This window comes from Podarcis cretensis (assembly GCF_951804945.1).
Source record: "Podarcis cretensis genome assembly, chromosome: 11".
NCBI classification, from domain to species: Eukaryota; Metazoa; Chordata; class Lepidosauria; order Squamata; family Lacertidae; genus Podarcis; species Podarcis cretensis.
Genome location: NC_137180.1, coordinates 37,462,049 through 37,484,776, shown reverse-complemented (window position 1 = coordinate 37,484,776; position 22,728 = coordinate 37,462,049). Strand labels below are relative to the sequence as shown.

Below are 22,728 nucleotides of genomic sequence, written 5' to 3'. Positions count from 1 at the left end.
AGGGTCTGTATGTGCAGAGAATGTCACATTTAAGATCTGTGAGCACAGATTTACCTGGAAGGGGAGGGGGAGAATGCACTCTCAGACAAGGCTGGTAGAATACTCAAACCTGTTTCAGCAGGAATTTTAGTCCTGAAGTTCAGGTGAATTCCTGGCCATGACTACCTCAGTCCCCTTGAAAGAAGGTACTGGCAGAACATTATGAGGTCAAGTCACTTCAATTTTTTTCAAAAATGTGGCTTAATAACATTTAGGAAGTAGGAACTGGGAAATACAGTGGACGCTCGGGTTAGGAACGTGATCTGTGTGGGATGCACATTCACAACCCGCAGTGTTTGCAACCCGCAGCAGCGTGTCTGCGCATGTGCAGGTTGCAATTCGGCGCTTCTGTGCAAAGCGCGATTTAGCGCTTCTGCGCATGCACAACCGCCGAAACCTAGAAGTAACCCGTCCCGGTACTTCCAAGTTTCAGCGGGTGCGTAACCCAAAAAAACCGCAACCTGAAGCGGCTGTAGCCCGAGGTATGACTGTATCTGAGAGGTTTTGGCCGCTGTCCTCTGTTCACTGACTTCAAAGTGGGTAATGCTTGTTTTCGATAAATGTGCAACAAGAGTACAATTCTTGCTTAGAAACCATATCCTGTACTCCAGAAGCTACTCCAGTGATCTACACAGTACAGGCAGCGACTGTTTTATGTGCTTCTGATATATGCTTGACTACACATGCGCACATCATGCTGAACCCAGAAGTGAGCCAAAAACATCACAAAAAGAGGTGGAATGAGGGTGGAAAGGGGGTTTTGCAGGCTTTTTCGATGATGTTTCAAATATACACAATTTCCTTAAAGGCATGGTGCCTTGGAACCTAACCCACACATAAATTGGGAGTTGCCTGTATGCTGTCCCTAGATTAGTATTCCTGTTTTGAATGTTCCAGGGCTAATCCCTGGCATTCAAAGCAACTCTGCAATCTGAGCTCTTCTGGAGCCTACAACCCAGTGTCCTCCAGGAAAGCATGCACAATATTAACATGCAGCTGCATATACGGATCTGCAGTACGTAAGCCTGTGTGCTATAGTGGTTAGTGTGCTAGACTAGAACCTGGAATACCAGGGTTCAAGTCTCCTCAGCCAGGAAGCTCACTGGGTGACCTTAGGTCCATCATTCTCTCTCAGCCTCATCCACTATATTGTTGTGAGGATAAAATTAAAGACGGTGAGAATGGTGTACACCAGGCATAGGCAAACTCAGCCCTCCAGATGTTTTGGGACTACAACTCCCATCATCCCTGACCACTGGTCCTGTTAGCTAGGGATGATGGGAGTTGTCCACAAAACATCTGGAGGGCTGAGTTTGCCTATGCCTGGTTTAGGGGATTATGGGGGACGGGGTTGTTGCTGCTATTGTATCCTTATTTTAGATCAGGGGTCCCCAATCTGCGGCCCAAGAGTCTCCCACTTGGCGAATCCCGGCGCACTGCGCTAAACTGGCACAGCGCAGCGCGGGGACTATCTTCCGTGGTTCTAGAAATCGCTTCTGCACATGCCCAGACGCCAAAAATTGCTTCTGTGCAGGTACAATTTTCAGTGTCTGGGCACGCGCAGACGTGATTTCCGGTGTTGCGCTGGTCCAGCCCATGGAGGATCTCCGCGGGAGTGATCCAGCCCATGCCTAGTAAGACTTGCCAACCCGTTTTAGATCATGTTATGATTTATGTGGAATTTGTTCAATTTGGGTTGTGTACTTTTGATGTTTTGTTGTTTACAACTACTTTTGCTATGTTTGGAATTATGTAGTTGTTTCACATTGTATGGCACCTTGAGCATGATTTTAAGTATGGAAAAGTGTCATACAAATAAAATGATGTATGTATGTAGTTAACAGCCTGTTGTGGGGCTATGTGACACTAGTATCCTGAGAGAGGGGCTTCTTGGGGGAAGGGACCTGGACAGCAAGAGCTCTGCCAATGCTCTTGCCACAGGTTGCTAATAAATTTTTGTTTTCTTGTTTTCAAAAATGACAAAATATCTGACTATTATATCCAAGGTAAGTGTGCTAGTTCCCCGGAATCATTAAAAAGTTTGGAGAAACAAGCAGCAAGCAACAAGGGAAGAATGAATCTTTCACTTCGGTTTCTCTCAATTTCTTATTTTTCCAGCCTTAACTCAGTTTGTCACATTTCCTCATCACTGTGATTTTCCCTAATAATGTACTTTTGTATTATATTTTCACTGAAATATGCATTTGCATGCTCACTTTCCCCTAATATACACTTTATTTGAGAAGTACTTATTTCAAAGGAAAGCTATGTTTTGGTTATCCTATTGTTTGGGAAAGTGCAAGTTAGGTAGATTTGTAATTTTAAAATGCTGAACTGAAGCAGAGTTCTCCCCCATCCCTACAAGCAATATGAAATCTCTGCCCCCCGCCTCCCCCCCCCCCCAATTTGGGAACCAAAGGGCTTACTGATTGCTTCACTAGCACGATGTCACACAAGTCATTACACCCATACTGCAGGAATTGTTGCTTAGCTTCTACGTAACAGGCAAAAATTGTGGGAAACTGCAGTCAAATATAACTATGCATAGATGCTACTCAGTGCATGAAGGGCTTAAGACCAGAGAGGTCTGTTGCTAGACCTAGTAGGACCGGTGGTCAAGGATGATGGGAGTTGTAGTCCAGTAACAGCTGGAGGCCCAAATTTGAGAAACACTACCCTAGACTCAACTAAGTCACACACCCTTACCCTCTGTGAGGAAGTGAAGCTGCTTCTCTTCCCTTCTCTCACTCTCTTCTCACCATGTGATCCATCAGGACAAATGTGTAAAGACCACATGTTTGAACTTTGTGAATTATGTAATTTGTACCCAAGAATAATCTACTTGTGTTCTTCTTGCTGCTGCATAGAACAATGCATGAAACAGACCTTTGGATTTAGTAAGTAAAGCTTTAAAATTTACTTAACAGTATGTAGTCTGTTCACTGCAAGAGCTCTAAGCAGACTAAACAGGATATACAAAAGGGTTTGACAACCTATATTCCATGCTATGCTGCTAGTTAACTCTGAAAGTGTTTTTAACTGCTGGGGACTTTCTCATGCTGAAGAGTGTGAAAAGCCCTATGTTTTGAATCTAGGTGCCCAGCCAATTCTTTTTGTTAATTCTACATGTGGGTCAGATCTATTTTCCACTTCCACAGTCCAGTCCCACTGATATCAAGGAATTATAGCTGTAGTCTACCTAACTCATGGAACCTTATTTCAAAAATCTTTGTTGTTTCCTTTGACATTATAACCAAGTTTGTCCATTCCAGTGCTCCTCCTGGTGTTTAAAGATATATCTGTATAACTAAAGTGAATGGGAAGCACCACTTTAAACTAAAGGGTTTGGTGTGACTTTCATTATATTACTTTATAAACAATATGCGATAAGATTTGGTGTTCTATGTAGTTGGACGTCTACATGCAACAAATCCCACTGCCTCTTTTTCTAAGTAGAAGCAGTTTCAGGTAGTTGAAGCAGAGAAAAAGCAGGTATGGGAAGAGAAAAGGAAAGTATTTTTTTTCTGCCCAATGTTCTTCTACTCCAAATCGCCACCATGGATTTGGAGAGGAGGGATAAAACAGCTGAAGGTATGACTTGGAGCAGAGAAACAGTGGGTTGGGAAAGGTTAAGTGCCCCCTCTCCCCCGACATTTCTACTCTCTAAACATCCCCCTCCCAAAGCTATCCTTGCATCCAAGCATCCATCAAGGGATCCTTGCACATATCTGTAATGTGTACTTAGGCCTTGAAACTGCAGGGTTCCCTGCTAACTATAATGCTTTTACACCTTGCAGGGATCAGCCTGTGAATGCTGCTACAATTACTTTCTAAAAAGAGAGGTGTCGGGGCTCAAGTATGCTTGGAAGCCACATCCTCAAACCTAAAAATGCTACCCTCAAACCCATATATGTAGGAGGTAGCTCTAGTTACTCTGTGATGAAAATCACTCTGCACCTTCACAGTGGCACCCTTCTTTATATTTCACATGGTCAAGGACTGAGGTCCTGGCATTCTTAGCATGTGGCTACAGGGATACAGTATACGCTTCTGGTGTGGATGCTAACACTACAGCACAACACCTGCAGCCATGGAAAACTACTCTAAAGGCAAGAGGCTGGTCCTCCAGCACAGAAGAACATCCACTTCCCTGCAAACAGAACAATGGACCTTAAACCACTATAGAAGTAGCCTTTAACAGGTGGGCAAAACCAGACCATTTCCAGATTCCAGACACTTTATGACACCACCCTACGCCTACTGCTCCCTCCCCTTCTCTTTTCCGGCTTTTGTTGGGCAGCGACTGAACGGGTGAAACAAATAAGCATACTGAGGTGGGTGGAGGTACAAATCAGGTTGTAAGAAGAAAATGTTAGTGTCATTAAAAGCTTTGAAATCTTTAATTTAAAGAAGAAGCCTCAGGGGAAACCCTCCCTGGAGAGCTGCTGCTCCATATACTGAGATGTAGCCGATGGAGATTTTAAACTAGAGCTATCCATGTATTGTTAACAAACCTACAAGGATGGCCTAGAACCAGTTCTCAGGGTTTTTTGTAGACAGTAGAAGGAACGTACAACCATGACAGAATCATGATGGTTTCATTCTTTCACTCATTATTCTTTCCTCAGTTTCATTATTAGCAGAAATGAAAAGCTAGGAAAGTGACACAATAACCCAAGCTCACTATAAAAGCCATATATTGCATTATGGTGCAGAAAGGGTAAATTACTGCTACAAGTGCTTCCAGAAATCTAAATTCAGACACATACTCACCATTTGACATTTTCTTCATATGAAAATATGTGGTAAACCCATTTATGCTCCAGGAATTTTAGATGTACTGCTTAATGCTGTTCAAATCATTTTCATATCATAAAAATATTTTTGAGTTTGTTTTTTATACATCTATTCCCCCTACTGGCGATATTTATTTTTATTTGGATGTGTAAAAAAAAGAAAACGTTTTACCAACAGAAAGAGAAAATAGAATCAGGATTGATTTGTTCAAAGTGTTATAATATTCCTTTGTGGGTGCCAGCTACCTTATACAGTCTTGAGAAAAAAATAAAATGTGATGTTCCTAGCATAATCTTGTCCCTGCTCACATTCTCTGCTGTGGTAAATAATCCCCCTCTCAGCCCTTCATCTAAATGTTTGTTTTAAACCATAGATTCAATCTAGTGCCTTGCATATGATGCTTGAAAATAAGCATATATAATTGTACTAAGGGAAATCAGAAAGGTGCACTGGAGAATGTGTTGATTTACAAAGGGGAGATTCAAATCCTGCCTCAGCCATGAAATTCACTCAGGAACACTGTACGTGCTACAGGTTAAGGCATGGAACTGAAACATGCAACATGTACTCCTAAAAACACAAATGCTGGTGTTCCACATCTGCCTTTTTACTTGGTAATGGATGCATTTATCATTAAATACTGAGTAACTTGCTATAAAATTTAAAAGTGTACTCAATGAAAAGTATAATTTAAATAACAAACTGCACACAAACTTGTGTATTCAACCTTGTGTGTGATGGGGTACCTTGTGTGTGATGGGAAAGCCTTGTTTTATAAGCAAAACTCCACTGGCAATTCTTATGAGCCAAACCATTATGTTTTTAGGAGTATCAACGAAGCACCATAGAATCTAAGAGGTGCTGCCCAACATCTGTTTCAATCTTAAAGGGTGGAAACCTTGGAACCCTTGCTACTGTGATCTATTTAGACCTCACGGAGCAAATTGTACTTAAATCATAAACATGTGCATTGGGAGTTGAGGGGAAATCACATTTCAGCTGTTCCATATCTTTGTGCTTTATGATCACAGTTAGGAACTGCCTAGGGCTTAGGAGTAGCCTACCACTCAAAGCTCCTCCACTTGCCAGGTCTGTCTTTTGGGGAAATCCTCAAAATGGTTGCTTCCCAACTGTGGAATTCTCTTTCTCCTGAGTGTGAATATTTATCAGAGGCAACCTAAGGCGTCTGTGTTTTGGCAAACATGGCCTAAGGGTAAGTTTTGTAATACAGATGCATCTGTACTATAATACAGGGTTTTTTTGTGTAATCTTGAAATCTCTAATAGTGATAGATTGAACTGTGATGTCACAGAATGCTTCTGAAAGTTTTAATTGTTCATTGAATTAATCCAGCCTATGTGTTGGAAGCTGAAGCTCTGTTTGGCTGAAACAAGAGACATGGGGAAGGAATCTGAGGACTGTAAAGTGGGAAGGTGACTCATCAGAAGAAAAGCTAAGGGGCAGGGCACTCATAGGCAGAACAGCTGAAGAAAGAGGACAGAACAGGTAGTAGACTGAAAAAAATGGGGAATACTGTACAAGTAAATAGTAGATGAAGGAAAGGCAGAAAGAGTATACAGGTGAAGGAGGAACAAATGAAAAAAGAGATTGCTGAAAAACACTATTTATCCCATTTGTTTAAACTTTGGTAAATCTTAACCATATCATTAAAGCTCTGCACATATATCTGTTAGCTATTCCTATCCCAATTCAGGTACCCTTATAAACACAGTTGTAAACACTGTTACTGCTATGCAGATGTCTGAAGTTGTATAAATGATGAGATGTTAATAAATTGGGGTGGGGGGGGGAGTAGGATTACAAACAGTATATTCAACATTAGCCATTTTCATCAACCTAACAACCTAAAAAAATAATGATTGGGCTTCTATCTTATAGAATTTTTAAAATTTCAGTTTAAAAAAAGATATAAGCTTTCTTCCCATTCTACTATTGTGACTTACCACACTTTGGTAACTGTGAGAATTCATTCCCTGATTTAACACTCAAATCCTTTTTCTCATATATAATTCTTATGAAAATTTGATTTTCCAGCATTAGGTCATGTGACTATATCCTAATCACATGAATATTAGACTGTTAGGTCCTCAGTGCAAGGACCTATCCTCTTGTACTCTGTAAAATGCCATGCACATTGATGGCACATATTATTTCTACTAATACTAATACTGTACTAATGAATGCTTCTGTTCTGATCTGCATGAGTAACAATTTCTTACAAAAAGGGTTTAAGAACTGACATATTAATGTATTTTTCAAATGAGAGACAAAGAAATAAATTTTCACTTATGGTGAAACAAGAAACAAATGTTTCTTTCTGTCCTAAAATGGGAGTGCATACTCAGAAATAGCCAACCAGACATAGTGCATTTTTGCTAAATACAAGCTCTGTGTTTAGAGGCAGTATACCTCTGAATACCAAACACTGGGAATAAATAATAAGGGAAAGCTTTTGCTTGTATGTCCTGCTTGCCAACTTCCAGAGGAATCTTAGCCACCCACTGTTGGAAACAGGATGCTGGTCTACACTGTACCATTGAGACTTTCCTTATGTTCTTACATTGAAATGGATTCTGCAAGGCGGGTCCATTTGTGCACGAAGCTAATCAGATGGCCAGTACTTTCACCCACTTTCACAGTATCAGTCACTTGTTTGGGGGATGGAGATGATTCAAAGTACCCCATTCCTATGTCCCCATCAATAGGTGATCATTGCACTTTTACATAAAATACATTTAAGCCTGCCCCTTGTTCTTGAGGTGCAATATGGTTGTCAATGCAGAACAGATAGTTGAAGGGAGCCATTTTTAATCAAATTATGTTCCAATGTTGCATTCATTCTGAATTATGGATGTGGGAAATTATATTTTTTTAAAAACGACAAAGATTATGCACAAATGATGGTGCTTACTGCCTGCTACAGTAAGACAATGCCACTCTTATGTCAGCAGTGTTGCAGGGATATTGACCTTAGTGTTGCAAACAGATCTGGCAGCTCAAATGATCAACATGCCAAGGTTCAAATGCAGCATGTTTATAACCAGAGAAAATAAATGATTCCTAGGAGAGAGAAAAAACTTTTTGAGCAGCTGATTGCATTTTATGGACTTAAAATAGCTGATATCATCAGTGTGCTACACATGGCAGAGAGAAATAACTAATTAACAGGGAATTCCCTATGAAAACATAATTCTAAAGCATTTTGGCTTCACATTTCAACAGATGGACTGCAGAAGATACTAGAGGGGGTGGGAAACCAAGCTGAGCCAACTAAGTGATGGTTTTCTAGCCAAACCAGAAAATATTTTTATTCTTATTTTGACAAATCTGAAAAGAATTCAGAGCCAACATTTCCAAAGATAGGAGCCTGCAGAAAGGCTTCTAAATTCACGCTTCCAAATCCAGGACCCCATGTAAGTGGCTTGATTTCCCCCCAAACATAATGACAAACAGTCCCCATTGATTTCCCCACAGCAGAGAGAATGCTTAGAGACAGATAATGAAAGGGTGTGAGCCTACCATCCCCAGAAGGCTCTAGGGGAAAACCCTAGTCAGATAGTTAATTTAAGTGAATTGATCATGTGTCCCAAGCATTTGAAGCCAAAATCTTAAGTGAAGGAAAGTAGAACTTTGGCTGTTTCTATGTTATGTAAAGTCTATGAGGTCCAGTGTGTAAAAGGCTGGGCTTGGATCCCGCATCCTCTCCTGATGGAGGACTGTGTCAGTACACACCATGTTCATTCAGACAGTCATCCGCAAACTGGAGGGTTAGGGACAACTGAATTCTACTATTGAGCAACGACCCGTTCCCATCACAACTCTACCTGCAACCACTTTTCACTGGATTGCAATAGCTAGGTGCAATGAAGGGAAAATTTAATGCCTTTCCATTTCATTGATTTCTATAGTATTTGAACATGCTTAGTTTCCTTGGGATTGTGTCCGCTATTCTTGTAACTCCATAGTGCCAGATGTAGAACAGAAAATAGGTACTGATATAGTGAAAAATAACAAATAAATAAAAATGGAACAATTTTGAGCCAAAACAAAACTGGGTGAGTTATTTCAACTATTTCAGATTACCATTCCAGGTGCCAAAAATAACAAACAAGAAATCACCCATCTATACCAGATTTGATTTTATTAGCTCCAAAGTAAAGCTAGTCTGACTGCACTGCTAATAACACATACCTGTTCCTTTGTAACGGATGGAAGTACAGCCTTGCAATTAGCTGATATCTATCCTAGTTCTTCATCACTGGAGCTGGCAGAGTATACAAAATTGACCTAAAGAGAAAAACAAAGGAGGCATGTTTTTAACTTTGTGGCTTTTTAAAAGCATATTCTAGAAGATTACAATGTAGTCTCTACAAAAGCACTCATAAAGCAGTAGTATAATAGGGAGCATTCAAAATCCATATTAGAACAATACCTTTATCAGGCTTACCAAAATATTACAGAATAGTGTGCAATACTCTACTGCAATCTGTCAGAAAAACAGTAATGCACAGTGGGAAGAAAAAACTTTGATTTTTAAGCCATGAAATCTACATCTAATCATAGCCTGAGGATGAAATGGGAGAGGTGGTACCAGGCATTCAAATGAAGCTATGCTGGCATATTTGCACACATATCGTACCTGCTGGTAACAAGAAGCATAACAATGGCTTGTTCTCCATCTCTTAAAACATAAGAACTTACTCTAAGCAGGCAACAGAAACAACAAAAAGCCCTGTGACACCGTAAAGGCTAACATATTTATTACAGCATAAGCTTTCATAAACTAGATCCCACTTCTTCAGATGCATGAAATGCTATCCTCAGTTGGTATGTGTGTGTGTATATATATTATAGGGGGGTTAAAAAATGTAAACAGTGGGGTCAAGTGTCAATGACATGCAAAAGTGTAGTTAGTGACCATTCATTTACAGCTTTTTTTTTTTTTTTTATAATGATTTTTATTAATTTTCCACACAGATAATAAACAGCAATATAACACAATATAACTTCATACTCATCGGTTCATAACCTTTTTTCTTTGACTTCCCCATACCTCCCCATCCCTGCATCCTTGTTTAATAATTCTTTAGCAACCCTTAAGTCCATTGTCTTAATTCCTTTTCGTAGATATTTCTTAAGTTTTTTTTTGTTTACTGCTGCAATTCTTTACTTCTTACCCCCTGACATCTTAACATTCCTCAATTTTACAGTTATTTTTAAGATATATTTTGAAATTCTTCCAGTCCTCTTCCACTGTCTCTTTCCCCTGGTCCCGGATTCTGCCCGTCATCTCGGCCAGTCCCATAAAATCAATCACCTTTGTTTGCCATTCTTCCAGAGTAGGTAATTCTTGCGTCTTCCAATACTTTGCCAGTAGAATTCTTGCTGCTGTAGTGGCATACATAAAGAAAGTCCTATCCTTTCTTAACACCACTTGGCCCACCATACCCAAAAGGAAAGCCTCTGGTTTCTTAGGAAAAGTCCACTTAAGGACCTTCTTAATTTCATTATAGATCATTTCCCAGAAAGCTTTAACCTTTGGGCAGGTCCACCAAAGGTGGTAGAAAGTGCCTTCAGTCTCATTACATTTCCAACACTTATTATTAGGCAAATGATAAATCTTTGCTAGCTTGACTGGGGTCATGTACCACCGGTAGATCATTTTCATAATATTTTCTTTTAAAGCATTACATGCAGTAAATTTAATACCGGTGGTCCATAATTGTTCCCAGTCAGCAAACATGATATCATGACCTATATCTTGTGCCCATTTGATCATAGCTGATTTCACCGTTTCATCCTGTGTATTCCATTTTAACAGCAAGTTATACATTCTTGATAAATTCTTAGTATTGGGTTCCAACAATTCTGTTTCTAATTTTGACTTCTCTTTCTGAAATCCTATTTTCCTGTCCTGCTTAAACGTCTCATTTATCTGATAGTAATGCAACCAATCTCGAACCTTAGGTTTTAGTTTCTCATAACTCTGAAGTTTCACCCTTTCACCATCGTATTCTATGATCTCATGATATTTTGGCCATTTAGAATCCATATTAAGCTTTTTTACTTCCCTAGCTTCCATTGGTGACACCCACCTAGGGGTTTTACTTTCCAACAAATCTTTGTATCTAATCCAAACGTTGTACAATGCTTTCCTTACAATATGGTTTTTAAAACTTTTATACACCTTTACCTTGTCATACCATAAATATGCATGCCAACCAAAACTATTGTCATACCCTTCCAGATCCAAAATGTCAGTATTCTCAAGAAGTAGCCAGTGTTTCAACCAGCAGAAAGCTGCTGATTCATAATAAAGTCTTAAGTCCGGCAGGGCAAACCCCCCTCTATCCTTTGCATCAGTTAAAATCTTAAATTTAATTCTGGGCTTTTTGCCCTGCCAGACAAATTTTGATATGTCTTTCTGCCACTTCTTGAAACAGTCCATCTTGTCCACAATCTGCAACGTCTGGAATAAAAACAGCATTCTAGGCAATACATTCATCTTAATAGTAGCGATTCGGCCTAACAAGGAAAGTTTCAGCCTTGACCATATTTCCAGATCCTTTTTAACTTCTGACCAACATTTTTCATAATTATCCTTAAATAAGTTCACATTCTTGGATGTTAAGTTTACCCCCAGGTATTTTACCCTTTTTGTAATTTCCAAACCTGTTTCATTCTGAAAACTCTCTCTTTCTTCCATTGTTAAATTTTTTTCCAACACTTTCGTTTTTTGTCTATTCAATTTAAAACCTGCTACTCGACCAAATGTTTCAATTAGTTCTAATACTCTTTTAGTACTAGTGTCTGGCTGTTGCAAAGTCAATACTAGGTCATCTGCAAATGCTCTTAATTTATAATGTCTAACTCCGACCTGGACTCCTTTAACCAACTGGTCCTTTCTAATCATGTTTAACAAAACCTCCAGGACCGATATAAAAAGCAAAGGGGATATTGGGCAGCCCTGTCGTGTACCTTTTTCTATAGGTATTTCTTCTGTTACCACGTTGTTTACAATTAATTTGGCCTTTTGTTGAGAGTATATTGCACCTATACCGTTTTCAAAACCTTGTCCTACCCCCATCCCTTGGAGATTCTTTTTCATAAAAGTCCAACAAATGTTGTCAAAGGCTTTCTCCGCGTCCACAAAAATCAAAACTGCTTTCCTATTAATGTCAACGTCCAGCAGCTCCAAAATGTCTATAATGTTCCTCACATTGTCTGACATATGTCTGCCTGGGAGAAAGCCTGTTTGGTCCTTATGAATCTCTTCTGCCAACACTCTTTTCAATCTTTTTGCCAAAATGTCTGCAAAAATTTTGTAATCCACATTGAGTAAAGATATAGGGCGGTAGTTTTTAACCTGGTTCTTCTCAGTCTCTGTTTTCGGTATAAGTGAGATGAAAGCCTCTTTCCACGATTCAGGTGCCTTTTTCCCCTTCAAAATTTCATTGCAAACTTCCTTCAATGGTTGTATCAGCCATTCTTTCAGCATTTTGTAGTATTTGGCCGTCAGGCCATCTGGTCCTGGTGATTTTCCCAATTTCATATTTTGAATGGCACCCTCTATTTCTTGTTCTGTTATTTCCTCGTTTAAGATCCTTTTACTTTGTTCTGAGATTTTTGGTAAACCGTATTTTTTGATGAATTCTTCTATTTCTTGCTCGTTGGTTGGCCCTTGTGCATACAATTTCTTAAAAAAGCTTTGAAAACAATTGTTGATCTCGTTGGGTTTGTGGATAATCTTTCCATCCATTTCTAAACTTGTTACCGTATTCATTTTCTGCCTTTTTTTCAATTGCCATGACAGAAGTTTCCCACATTTATCCGCTGATTCAAAAGTTTTTTGTCTCATTTGCTTTATCTTCCATTCTATTTGTTGGTTCATGAGTTCCATGTATTGCATCTGATGAAACTTTATTTCTCTCAAAATCTCATGAGACTTTGGTTTGGACCTCAACTTCTTCTCTCCTTCTTTTATTTTTTCTAAAATTTTTTCCTTCTTTTCATTTTGTTGCTTCCTCTTAATAGAATTTTGTTGAATTAGGAAACCTCGCATCACGGCTTTGCTTGCGTCCCAAATTATTCTTTTTTCCACATCTGTTTTCCTGTTGATCTCAAAGTAATCTTTTAATGTTTTAAGGGCCTTCTTATGGATCTCTTCGTCCTTGAATAGGGTGTCATTCATTCTCCATCTAAAGGAACCAGTTGTTGTTAGTTTCATCTCCATCTTGACCGCATTATGGTCGGAGCACGTTTTTGGGCAGATTTCTACTTTTTTTGTTCTTGACGCCAGACTACTAGAAATCCAAATTTGGTCTATTCTTGTCCATGTCATTTTTGCTTCTGAGAAGAAAGTTCCCTCTCTCTCTAAAGGATTCTTTGTTCTCCAAATGTCAATCAAGTCCATTGTTTCAGTCATTTCAAAAAAGATCCTTGGTAGTCTCCCTTCTTTCGAAATCACTTGTCTCTGTGCTTTGTCCATGTTTGTTGAGACAACTCCATTCATATCTCCCATCATTAGGATTTTATAATCTAAAAAGTCAACTAATGTCTCATGCAACTTCCTAAAAAATTCAGCCTTCCCTTCATTTGGGGCATAAACTTCCACAATTAATATCTTTTCTCCTTGAATTTGTATTTCAATTGCCAGGTATCTTCCTTGTTCATCTTTAAATATTAATTTTGGAGCCAACTTTTCCTTTGCATAGATCACCACACCTCTTTTCTTTACTTTGTCTGATGAGATGAATTCTTGACCGAGTCTCTTATTTATTAATAATTTCCTGTGTATCCTGGCAATATGGGTTTCTTGCAAACATATTATGTCTAATTGTTCTTTCTTCAAAATGTGAAAAACCTGTCTTCTTTTCCGAGGAAGGTTCAAACCATTACAGTTCCAACTAAGGAGTTGCAGAGACATTTTGTATTTAGGTAGCTGTTCCTCCAACTGCTCCAAGCTTCTGCTCTTCCTCCGATGGTGGTAGTGAAAGTCCAAATGACAAATTTGCTATATCGGGTGGTTCCCTCTCCTCCACGGTTCCTTTCTGCAGATCCTCCAGATACTTCTCTAGAAATAGTTCTTTGTCCTGAATTGTTTTTATTTTAATCTTCCTTCCATTGAAGTTAAAGGACAATCCTTGTGGAAACTCCCATCTGAATGGTATAGTGTTTTTCTTCAGCAGGTCTACTAAACTCTTGTAATATGTTCTCACCTCTAAAATGTATTTAGGAATGTCCTTAAAAATCTGTATCTGACAATTTTGGATCACCAATGCCTTTTGATAATGCAAATTCAATATTCTATCTCTTTCTTCTTTTGATCTCAATGTAATTAGGCAGTCCCTTGGTTTTTTGTCCTGCCTTCTACCCAGTCGAAAGGCTGATATTATCTCAAGTTCCTCATCTTCCTCCCATTCCTCCTGCCAAAAAGTTATGATGTTCTCTGTGAGAAATTTCACAAGGTTGTCCCCTTCCCCTTCATGCACCAATCTAAATTTTAAATTCTTCTCTTTGCGTTGAAGTTCCAGTAAGGAGAGGGCTGCATCATGCTCATTCACTTTTTTAATAATAGGCCCAAATTTTTCCCTTGTCTCTTCAGCCGTTATTTTTGCACTTTCTGCAATCTTTCGTGTTTCTGAACTTTCCTGAATTAATCTATTTATAGAATCTGTGTTCGATGCAACACTAGCCGTATTCACATCCAACCTTGTTGTCAACTCTGTTAATTTTTTAGAATTCTCTGTCGAAAGTTTTGTCAATGCTTCCAGGGATTGATTTATTTTAAGTAGAGCCTGAGTCATAGGATCCATAGAAGCTGGTGTTTTTTCCTGCACAGCTGCAGTTCCTGATATAGAGGCCCTTTTCTTGTGAGATTGTTTTGCTTTCTGCCTTGTTACTATCTCTTCTGTAGGGGCACTCATATCCTCAAGGTCGTTTTCACAGAGTTGATTCCCAAGTGGAAAATCCCACTGTTACTTTTTCAAGTGCAACAGTTTCAGGTAGAGCCCTCTAGAGGGAGCATTCAATTGTATCCAAATGGCAGAGATAGAAGAAAACAAAGAAGCAAGGAAGTATAACAGTAGCCAAAAGTTTCCAATGTCCAAATTGTAATGTCTCTATTTTTCTATGTGGCCAAAATGCAGCAAAGTACATCTAAGGTCCGATAACTTTTTTGCAAACAAGTCCCCACTTCTCAAAGTTTGACAGTCCACGTCCCGGTGTCTTGTTTGGGCAGCCCGACCCCAGGGGATTTGGCAATGGAAGGTCTTAATTTTCCATTAATTTTCCAGCAGATTAACAACGTTCCAATCCCTTCCCCCCTTCTCCTGCCAATCTGGGGGGAGGTTTTAAGTCCGATGTCAGTTTGACAGCTTAAAAAAATTAGAAAGGTTCCCTTTAAGTGCAGCTTGATTTTCGTTGCTTTATTCCTTCTGCAGTTCCGGGGAGGCAGACTTCCTTAATTTTTGCCTTTCCCGTTTTCAGCCAATTTTTTTTTTTTTTTAAAGTCCCGTTACTTTTCCAATCTTACTCACGGGTGTTGTGGTCAAATTCCAATTGCAGGAAGGAATCGGCGCTCTCCGCTCATGGCGACGCGGCTTCACTCCGCTAGCTGGGTGACGACTCTCAGCACCGCGCTTACCCCGATGCCGCTCAGAAGCCTTTAAAAAGGCTCCCTCACAGTACCGGGGGGCGCAAAGGGTGCCCACCGAATCTCCTTTGTTCACAGGCTCCGCGCCTGTGATTTTAGGGGTCCCCCGCTTGCCGTAGCGGGTAAGACCCGAACTAACGGAGCAGTCCTGCCTCGGAGCTCGAGGCTCGGACCGCCATTAAGCGCTGGCGCCGACCGGAAGTCCATTCATTTACAGCTTAAATGTACACAAAATAAGCACAGTGATCATTTGCAAGTACAGTAGCTATAGAATGATCCTACAGGTACCCAATTCTCAATGGCTTTACAATCAAACACCAGTACTTTGAATCAGGGCTAGAAGTGAGCCAACATTAACTGCTTAAACCAGGGATGGTAAACCTGTGACTTGCCAGATGTTGTTGGACTCCAACTCCCATCAGACCCAACTAGTATGGACAATGGTAATTTGAGTATTTATTTTGATTATTTAATTTCTATACCACTTAATATACTAAAAATATCTCTACACAGTGTACAAAATACTGAAGCAACAGACAACTTAAACAAAATATTACAAAAATATGCACTTACATATAAGAAGTAATACAAAGCTACAAATATATAAATCAGTATCAATTCATTTTCCTTTTGACACATCCTCCCTCTCAGCCTCCTCCAGGTTCTCACCCAAGGTCCAAACAAACTCTCAGCTCACCCAGAAAAGTCTCATAATGAGAATAGTTCCTGGAAACAGCAGACATCATCCTAGTCTCTCACTTGAGACTTGCTTTTTATGGGCAGACCCAAGGTGGATGCCCACAGCTGTGTCCCAATCAGCTGCACGGTCTCCAACCAGTTCCAGGTACAGCAGCTTTATTGAGCTTTCCAGAGGGACCAGAGGATGGGAATAGGGCTCTCCACCACTTACAGCTCTTTTTTTTCAACCTCTATCCTCTCCTCCTTCTCCCCTAGCTGCTTATTATTCAACACAGGGTCCCCATTCCTAGCTTAAGCACCAACAAGGTGGTTTCCCACTACCTGATCCTAGTTAGCAATCTTGCAGCTATATTCTTGCTGTACTTTACAGCAACTTGCAACACTTTGGAAAACTGCTGAAAGGCTACTTGTGCCTCTAAAGAGAGAGTTGGATCTAGGAGTATCCCCAAACCACAGATGTCATTCTTTAGAAATGCAACCCTATCCAGAATAGGTTTGAATACCACCAGCCCACACAACCAAACTGACCACCAACATAACCTCCACCTTTTCTTATACACTTAATTACCAATCCCAGTCATTGGTTCAGCATTTTCACCACCTGACCAGAATTAGATGAAATAGGAAAAGCAGGAAGTTCTGTGTCATTCACATATGCTTGACGCCACACTACAAATCTCCTGATGACTTGACTTAGCAGTTTTTACATAGATATTGAACAGCAGTCTCATGAAGATGGGGGTTAAGGTCTAGAAAGGCAATTGCCTAGAAATGTTTTTTATAATAATTGTTTTCCCCACCAAACTATCGGATTTCCTGTAAATGCAGACAGCCCCCAAAATATTAGATTTGGTCCACCTTTCAGGCATTTTCTGTACTCCATTTCAGCAAGTTATGTCTTTCCCTCTGTGCTTAGCGTTTCTGATCACCTACAGTCTCGGGGACTAATCCTACAATTTGGCAGAGTGAGGCACACACCTCAGGTGGTGGATTTCTGATGTACTATGAAATATCACCTATTTGCCAATTAATAAGTTTATTATATTTGTTTTATACATTTACTACCATAGAGCTATCTTGCCCTCTCCATAGGCTCCTAAATCTATGGTTTGAGAAGCTGAGATCTAAAGAACTACTTAAGCTTATACAGCACAGTGGAGTCCTTTATTCCCCTCTTAAACTCCCTACAGTTTCAAAAGAGATTTGCTGTGCAGCATGGTGTGAGGCTAATGTTCAAGAGAAACAAATCTAAAGCCTCCTTGGGTTCATGGAACTAGTTTCACAGTTGTTTGGATCCTGGCCAGTATTGTCCCAACTATGTGACAATGTTAAGAGTTATGCATTACAAAGCAATGCTGTATACCTGCTAATACAGTGAAATACACACAGCTTTCCCACAAGCATACCACACCCGATCTCATGTACAATGCAGAAATACACTGAGGTAAGCCCTGGTTACCAGCAGGTATATGTGCAAGAGTCGGACAGGACTAAACGACTAAACAACAACAAAGCCCTGGTGAGCCCAAAGTCTCTAACAAGTCTGAATGACATACACAAGCAACAACAAAAAGGCTATTTGAGCTTCATGTTACAATTTTAGCAAGTACTCAACACAGTTAGTTCTGTAGCAAGTGCACATTATAACTAATATATGAAGCAGTCCTAAAAATCTGATTAATAGAAAGGCAAGATAGAAGCATATTAAATAAATAAATTAAGGCAACATTATTTTTGTTACCATCCTGAACTTGGCCATTGCAGGCTCTGTGACCCGGCTAATCAAGAACTTAGGGGGAACTGTAAAGGTAAAGGTAAAGGTACCCCTGCCCTTACGGGCCAGTCTTGACAGACTCTGGGGTTGTGCGCCCATCTCACTTAAGAGGCCAGGGGCCAGCGCTGTCCGGAGACACTTCCGGGTCACGTGGCCAGCGTGACATCGCTGCTCTGGCGAGCCAGAGCCGCACACGGAAACGCCGTTTACCTTCCCGCTGGTAAGCGGTCCCTATTTATCTACTTGCACCCGGAGGTGCTTTCGAACTGCTAGGTTGGCAGGCGCTGGGACCGAGCAGCGGGAGCGCACCCCGCCGCAGGGATTCGAACCGCCGACCTTTCGATCGGCAAGCCCTAGGCGCTGAGGCTTTTACCCACAGCGCCACCTGCGTCCCAGGGGGAACTGTAAGCTGACCTTTATGGAAAAGAAGTGATGATCTCTGGCACTATTAAACAGTCCTTACAGTATGATCCTATATATGCTTGTTTGGAAGTAAAACCACAATCATGCACACTCACACTTGGGAATAACTCCTACTGTATCAGTGGGGTATATACTTTTGAGTAGGCATACACAGGCTTGCTCCATGAGTCTCAAAGAGTTAAATGGAGAATTAACTTCCTATTATACATGTTTAGGATTACACTGCAATCAAATGAGATTTTTCCTTCTTCTAAGTACACTTAATAGTGTAGCCTTTGTCTGTACACTTTCTACAATAGTTTTGTATTATAATACACGAAGGAATAATTTTGTAAGGGTTAGCATGCATGTCTATTTCAAAAAGAATGCAGGCACAAACAATCCTTGGTGTTTGAATCAGGATTTCCCACCAAGCATTCATTTTCTGTTGGAAACAGGTGTGCTTGCTACCTTTTCATATTTACAGCTCTGAAGCCACAGGTGTGCACAACAGTATCTTCTGGAAGTAGTATGAGATCAAGCCATATTGGTAATGTAAAAAAGAGGCCAAAGAACACTTATTAGAAGCATATCTCAACTTAAGAGCTCCCCAAACCACCCAATCACACATACAAAAAAAGAGAACACTGCCAAATGCTCAGCAGTAGCTCCATATACCTGTCCATTCACTGTTTACATTTTAATGGAAATTCTTTTCCATCCCTAACACAGCATGCTTTAGAAGCCAAAAACAAATGCTGCATCAATGGAAGATGAATTTATGTTGACCTTTACCAGGAAAGCACTGTAAGACAGAGCACTTAAGCATTTAGAGTGCAGTACATCTTCACATATTATGCAGCTCCATGGCAATAGGGAAAGTGCTAACCCAGTAAAGTTACCCAGGGGACATAAAATGAAGTATATAAAACTCTCTAGCGGAATGTTATATAATATTCCCAAGTCAGGATTTGCAACTTTTGAAGACTTCTTTGTTCCATCTGGACAGGGGGGAGATTTGTGGATTGAGAATTCAAAATATATATTTTTAAGTGACACAAATATAGACTTGCTTTCTTTTAATGTCTGGCTACAAATCGTAAGAGAAAATATTAGTGGTAAAACTGAGCTTATACTCCTTAAGTCTCTATCACCAAAGTTAAGTCCATTCATTCAAATAAAACAACTCCAGAGTACAGTATGTGATTTGCAACTTGAGATTAAACCTAACAATTAAACTGTTTCAAGAGTATGTATTTCCTGCATGTAAAGTTAAATATTACATGTACTTGAAAACTGCAATCAAACGTTTAACAAGCTATTTAAATATGAATGTGTTCTGAGTGGTATGAAAAACTCGCCACCCCCAACCTTCACATTCTTGCTAATAGCACTTTTAAGTCCACCTTCCCACAAAGAACACACACAACTATCCTGTGTTTAGTTCCAGAGAGAGGTTTTCCTTTTAGCTGCTCACAATGCTTTTTATCTGTTCTTTACATCAACTCACCATCCCTCACCACACAGAATCTCTAGTCTAGAATAGGGATTCCCAGCATCCAGAAGATGTAAACTAGAATTCCCCTCATTCTTGACCATTTGCTATGGTTGGCCACCAGATTGGCCACCCCAGGTCTAAATTGTACATGGTTTCCCCCCCCCCCCATACCAACTGGACCACTGCTTCCCTTGACAAGGGCCAGCCCAAAACATTGGGCTACCTGAAGCAGATAGTGCCTCTCTGTACTTCATGTACAAAAGCCACTGAGACTGGCAGTTTAGTATCACTTCAACACTGACAATGGGACAACACCCTCCATGATACCTGAGTGCAGGAGGCTAGCTTAGAAGGCACAGGGTAGCCTCACTCTGCCCTGCCCTTGATAGTTCATCCAACAGGAGTAAACAGTATGTGAACTCCAACATATAAACACGTACAACACACAAAGGCTTCCAACTTACTTCCAATTCTTGTCTCAAGAAGTCACTATTCAAATGTTAAGGAGTGGCTTATCTAAGGCCACTATTAAACTCACACCTGGCGACAACCTGCCCCGTTAGACCAAGAAACACAGTTGCGAGCTCATTACATTCCTTCATAGGTTTGAAAACTGACCTCCTGACCCTTCCTTCATTTTACTCAGTTTCATCTAGAAAACCAGTTTCCTAAACCACTTCTTCATCTGATGAGTGGAAACCTTTAACTGGGCTGCACAAACCCCTACCTGCAATTGGCTATATTAGCATTAGCCTTCCATTTCCTTATTTAGGAATGAGGTACTTTTTAAGAAGTAGGGAAATAAAAAGAATAAAATATGTGGGAATAACTAAAACCAGGGCAAATCATTATTTATATAGTGTGTGTGTGTGTGTATAAAGTGAATCCCAAAGTGATGTATAACTCAATCTCCTTCAAGCACCTCTAAACTTGGGATTTGAACCTTGGCCTAAGGCAATAATTATAAATCCAATTATAATAAACTCACTTTTCTCCCTCCTAACCTACGTAGAGAATATTTATTTTCTTATGCTGTTTTTTCGGGGGGGGAAACCCCCTCTTTCTCACGCGGGCTTCCCGATTCTTCTTTTCCACAGGGTCTCTTCTGTTGAGCACCCACCCCTTAGGCTGGATCCAGACTCTGCCTTGCGTCAAAGGAGTTGTTAAGACGTTAACCCCAGCCGAGCGCGGGGACGTTAAAAAACGCCGCGACGCAATGATGAATGGGGTTGCTGGGCCGGCATCTTAAAAGCCCAGGCTTTGGCTTCTCTTTTAACTGTTTCAAACTGACAGAGCCATAGATCACACAAACGCGCCCGCTAAAAGGAGAGAGGCATTTGGCCATTTCGCTTAAGAAAATCACGCGTGCACGAGCCTGCTCAGCCTCTCAGCATCTTCCGAGAGGAGGACCGGGCTCTTTTCTCACGCGCACCTGCGTAGGCATATGTGACAGAAAACGAACCGCGGGATACTAAAAAAAAGCAGCAGCTCTCAGCCGTCGCCCGTCCCCCTCGGCACAAAGCGCGCGGGCGCTACGCCTCCAGCGCTTTGCAATCACGCCTAGAAGAGGCTGAAGCGCTTGCGCATGCGCAGAATTTCCCGTTGTTTGGCGCGCGCGGCCGCAGCTCTTCCTGTTCCCCTCCCCCACCCACCCTTTCTCTCTTTCTCTTTCTCTTTTTTTTTTTTCTCTCTCTCTCTCTCCTCCTTGTGGAGAAGTTGGCGCGCTGCCCGCTCAGGCATTCAGCGCGAGCTCCTCAGGGATCAGCAAGCAAAGTCACAGTCTGCACAAACAGAGCTTTCAAATTCATAAAATTCATAGGATTTTTCACAAATGAATGAACACAATTTTCTACCAATTTCCTCATTATGCAAATATGCAAAATATCAAATTTAGGCCAATTAGGGTCCTCCACAGTCCCAAATTCACCCGTTTAAGCCATAATTGCAGAAACTATCAAATAATTACGGCCGCTAATTGGAAATATTTGTGACAGATACAACAAATTCTTGCACAAATTACATTTCATTTTAGGAACCACTGCGCGCCACTGAAATTTTATCGAAGTCTAATTTAACTTACATAATGAGTTGAATTGAGTACTTGTTATCAAATTTGAGCAATTCATAGCTCCGTAATGTGGAATGATCAAATAAATTAAAAGGGAATTTATTCAATATTTTTGTTGTGATCCGTTTTTTTCGAAACCATTGCTATTTTGTGGGGAATTTCCTTCCTCCTCTCGCTCCCGCTGCCTGAGGTGGCTGACATCTGTCATAAAAAAATATATTTTAAAAAAACAAAACCACCACCTCACCAGCTGCAGTGGGAAGGAGGAGGAGGGAAAGCAAGCAGCAGCAGCAGCCGCCGCGAGCTGCCCTGATAGCTGACAGAAGAGGAAGGGCAACATTTCCAGTCATGGTTCCTTCCTCGCGCTATCATTCTTAGCCCAGAGAGAGAGGCAGCGAGAAATCATAATACAAACATGCTCGACTTTCCTGACGGGGAGGAGGTGGCGGGCAATAAAAAAAACCACCTCGGGATTTATTTCATTTACACTTCCGGGTGAATGGCGAGAACAAGAAGCGTGACTTGTGTGAACGGAATTGTGCTGACACCCTAAGCGCCCTTTCCCCCCGCCTGGCCCCGGCAAACTAAAAGGCGCTTCCCCTCAACTGCCTGCTCGAGTCGAATTCCATCGCCACCCTTAGCCCACCCTATCCACGTGACTGTTTCTCGCCAATCCCATTTTAGGGTGAAGGCTTCAAACTTAACGCACTTTTGGGGGAGGGAGATTCCCACGGGAGCTGAATTCCAGCCTTAAAGATCAGGGTCTTTGGATGCCC

General features: G+C 40.7%; 2 long non-coding RNA genes across 3 annotated transcripts in view; one reads left to right on the top strand and one right to left on the bottom strand.

Moving 5' to 3' along the window:
- LOC307226870 overlaps window positions 1-21,476 on the bottom strand; it is a 98,412-nt gene extending 76,936 nt beyond the window's left edge. Inside the window, exons 1-2 of the long non-coding RNA XR_013843627.1 lie at window positions 20,873-21,476; window positions 9,049-9,144 (exon numbers count right to left, since the gene is read on the bottom strand). This is a non-coding gene — a long non-coding RNA (uncharacterized lncRNA). The remainder of the gene's footprint in view (window positions 1-9,048; window positions 9,145-20,872) is intronic.
- Window positions 1-22,728, top strand: part of LOC307226922 — a 43,920-nt gene that overhangs the window by 15,251 nt on the left and 5,941 nt on the right. The gene's annotated exons all lie outside the window — the stretch shown is intronic.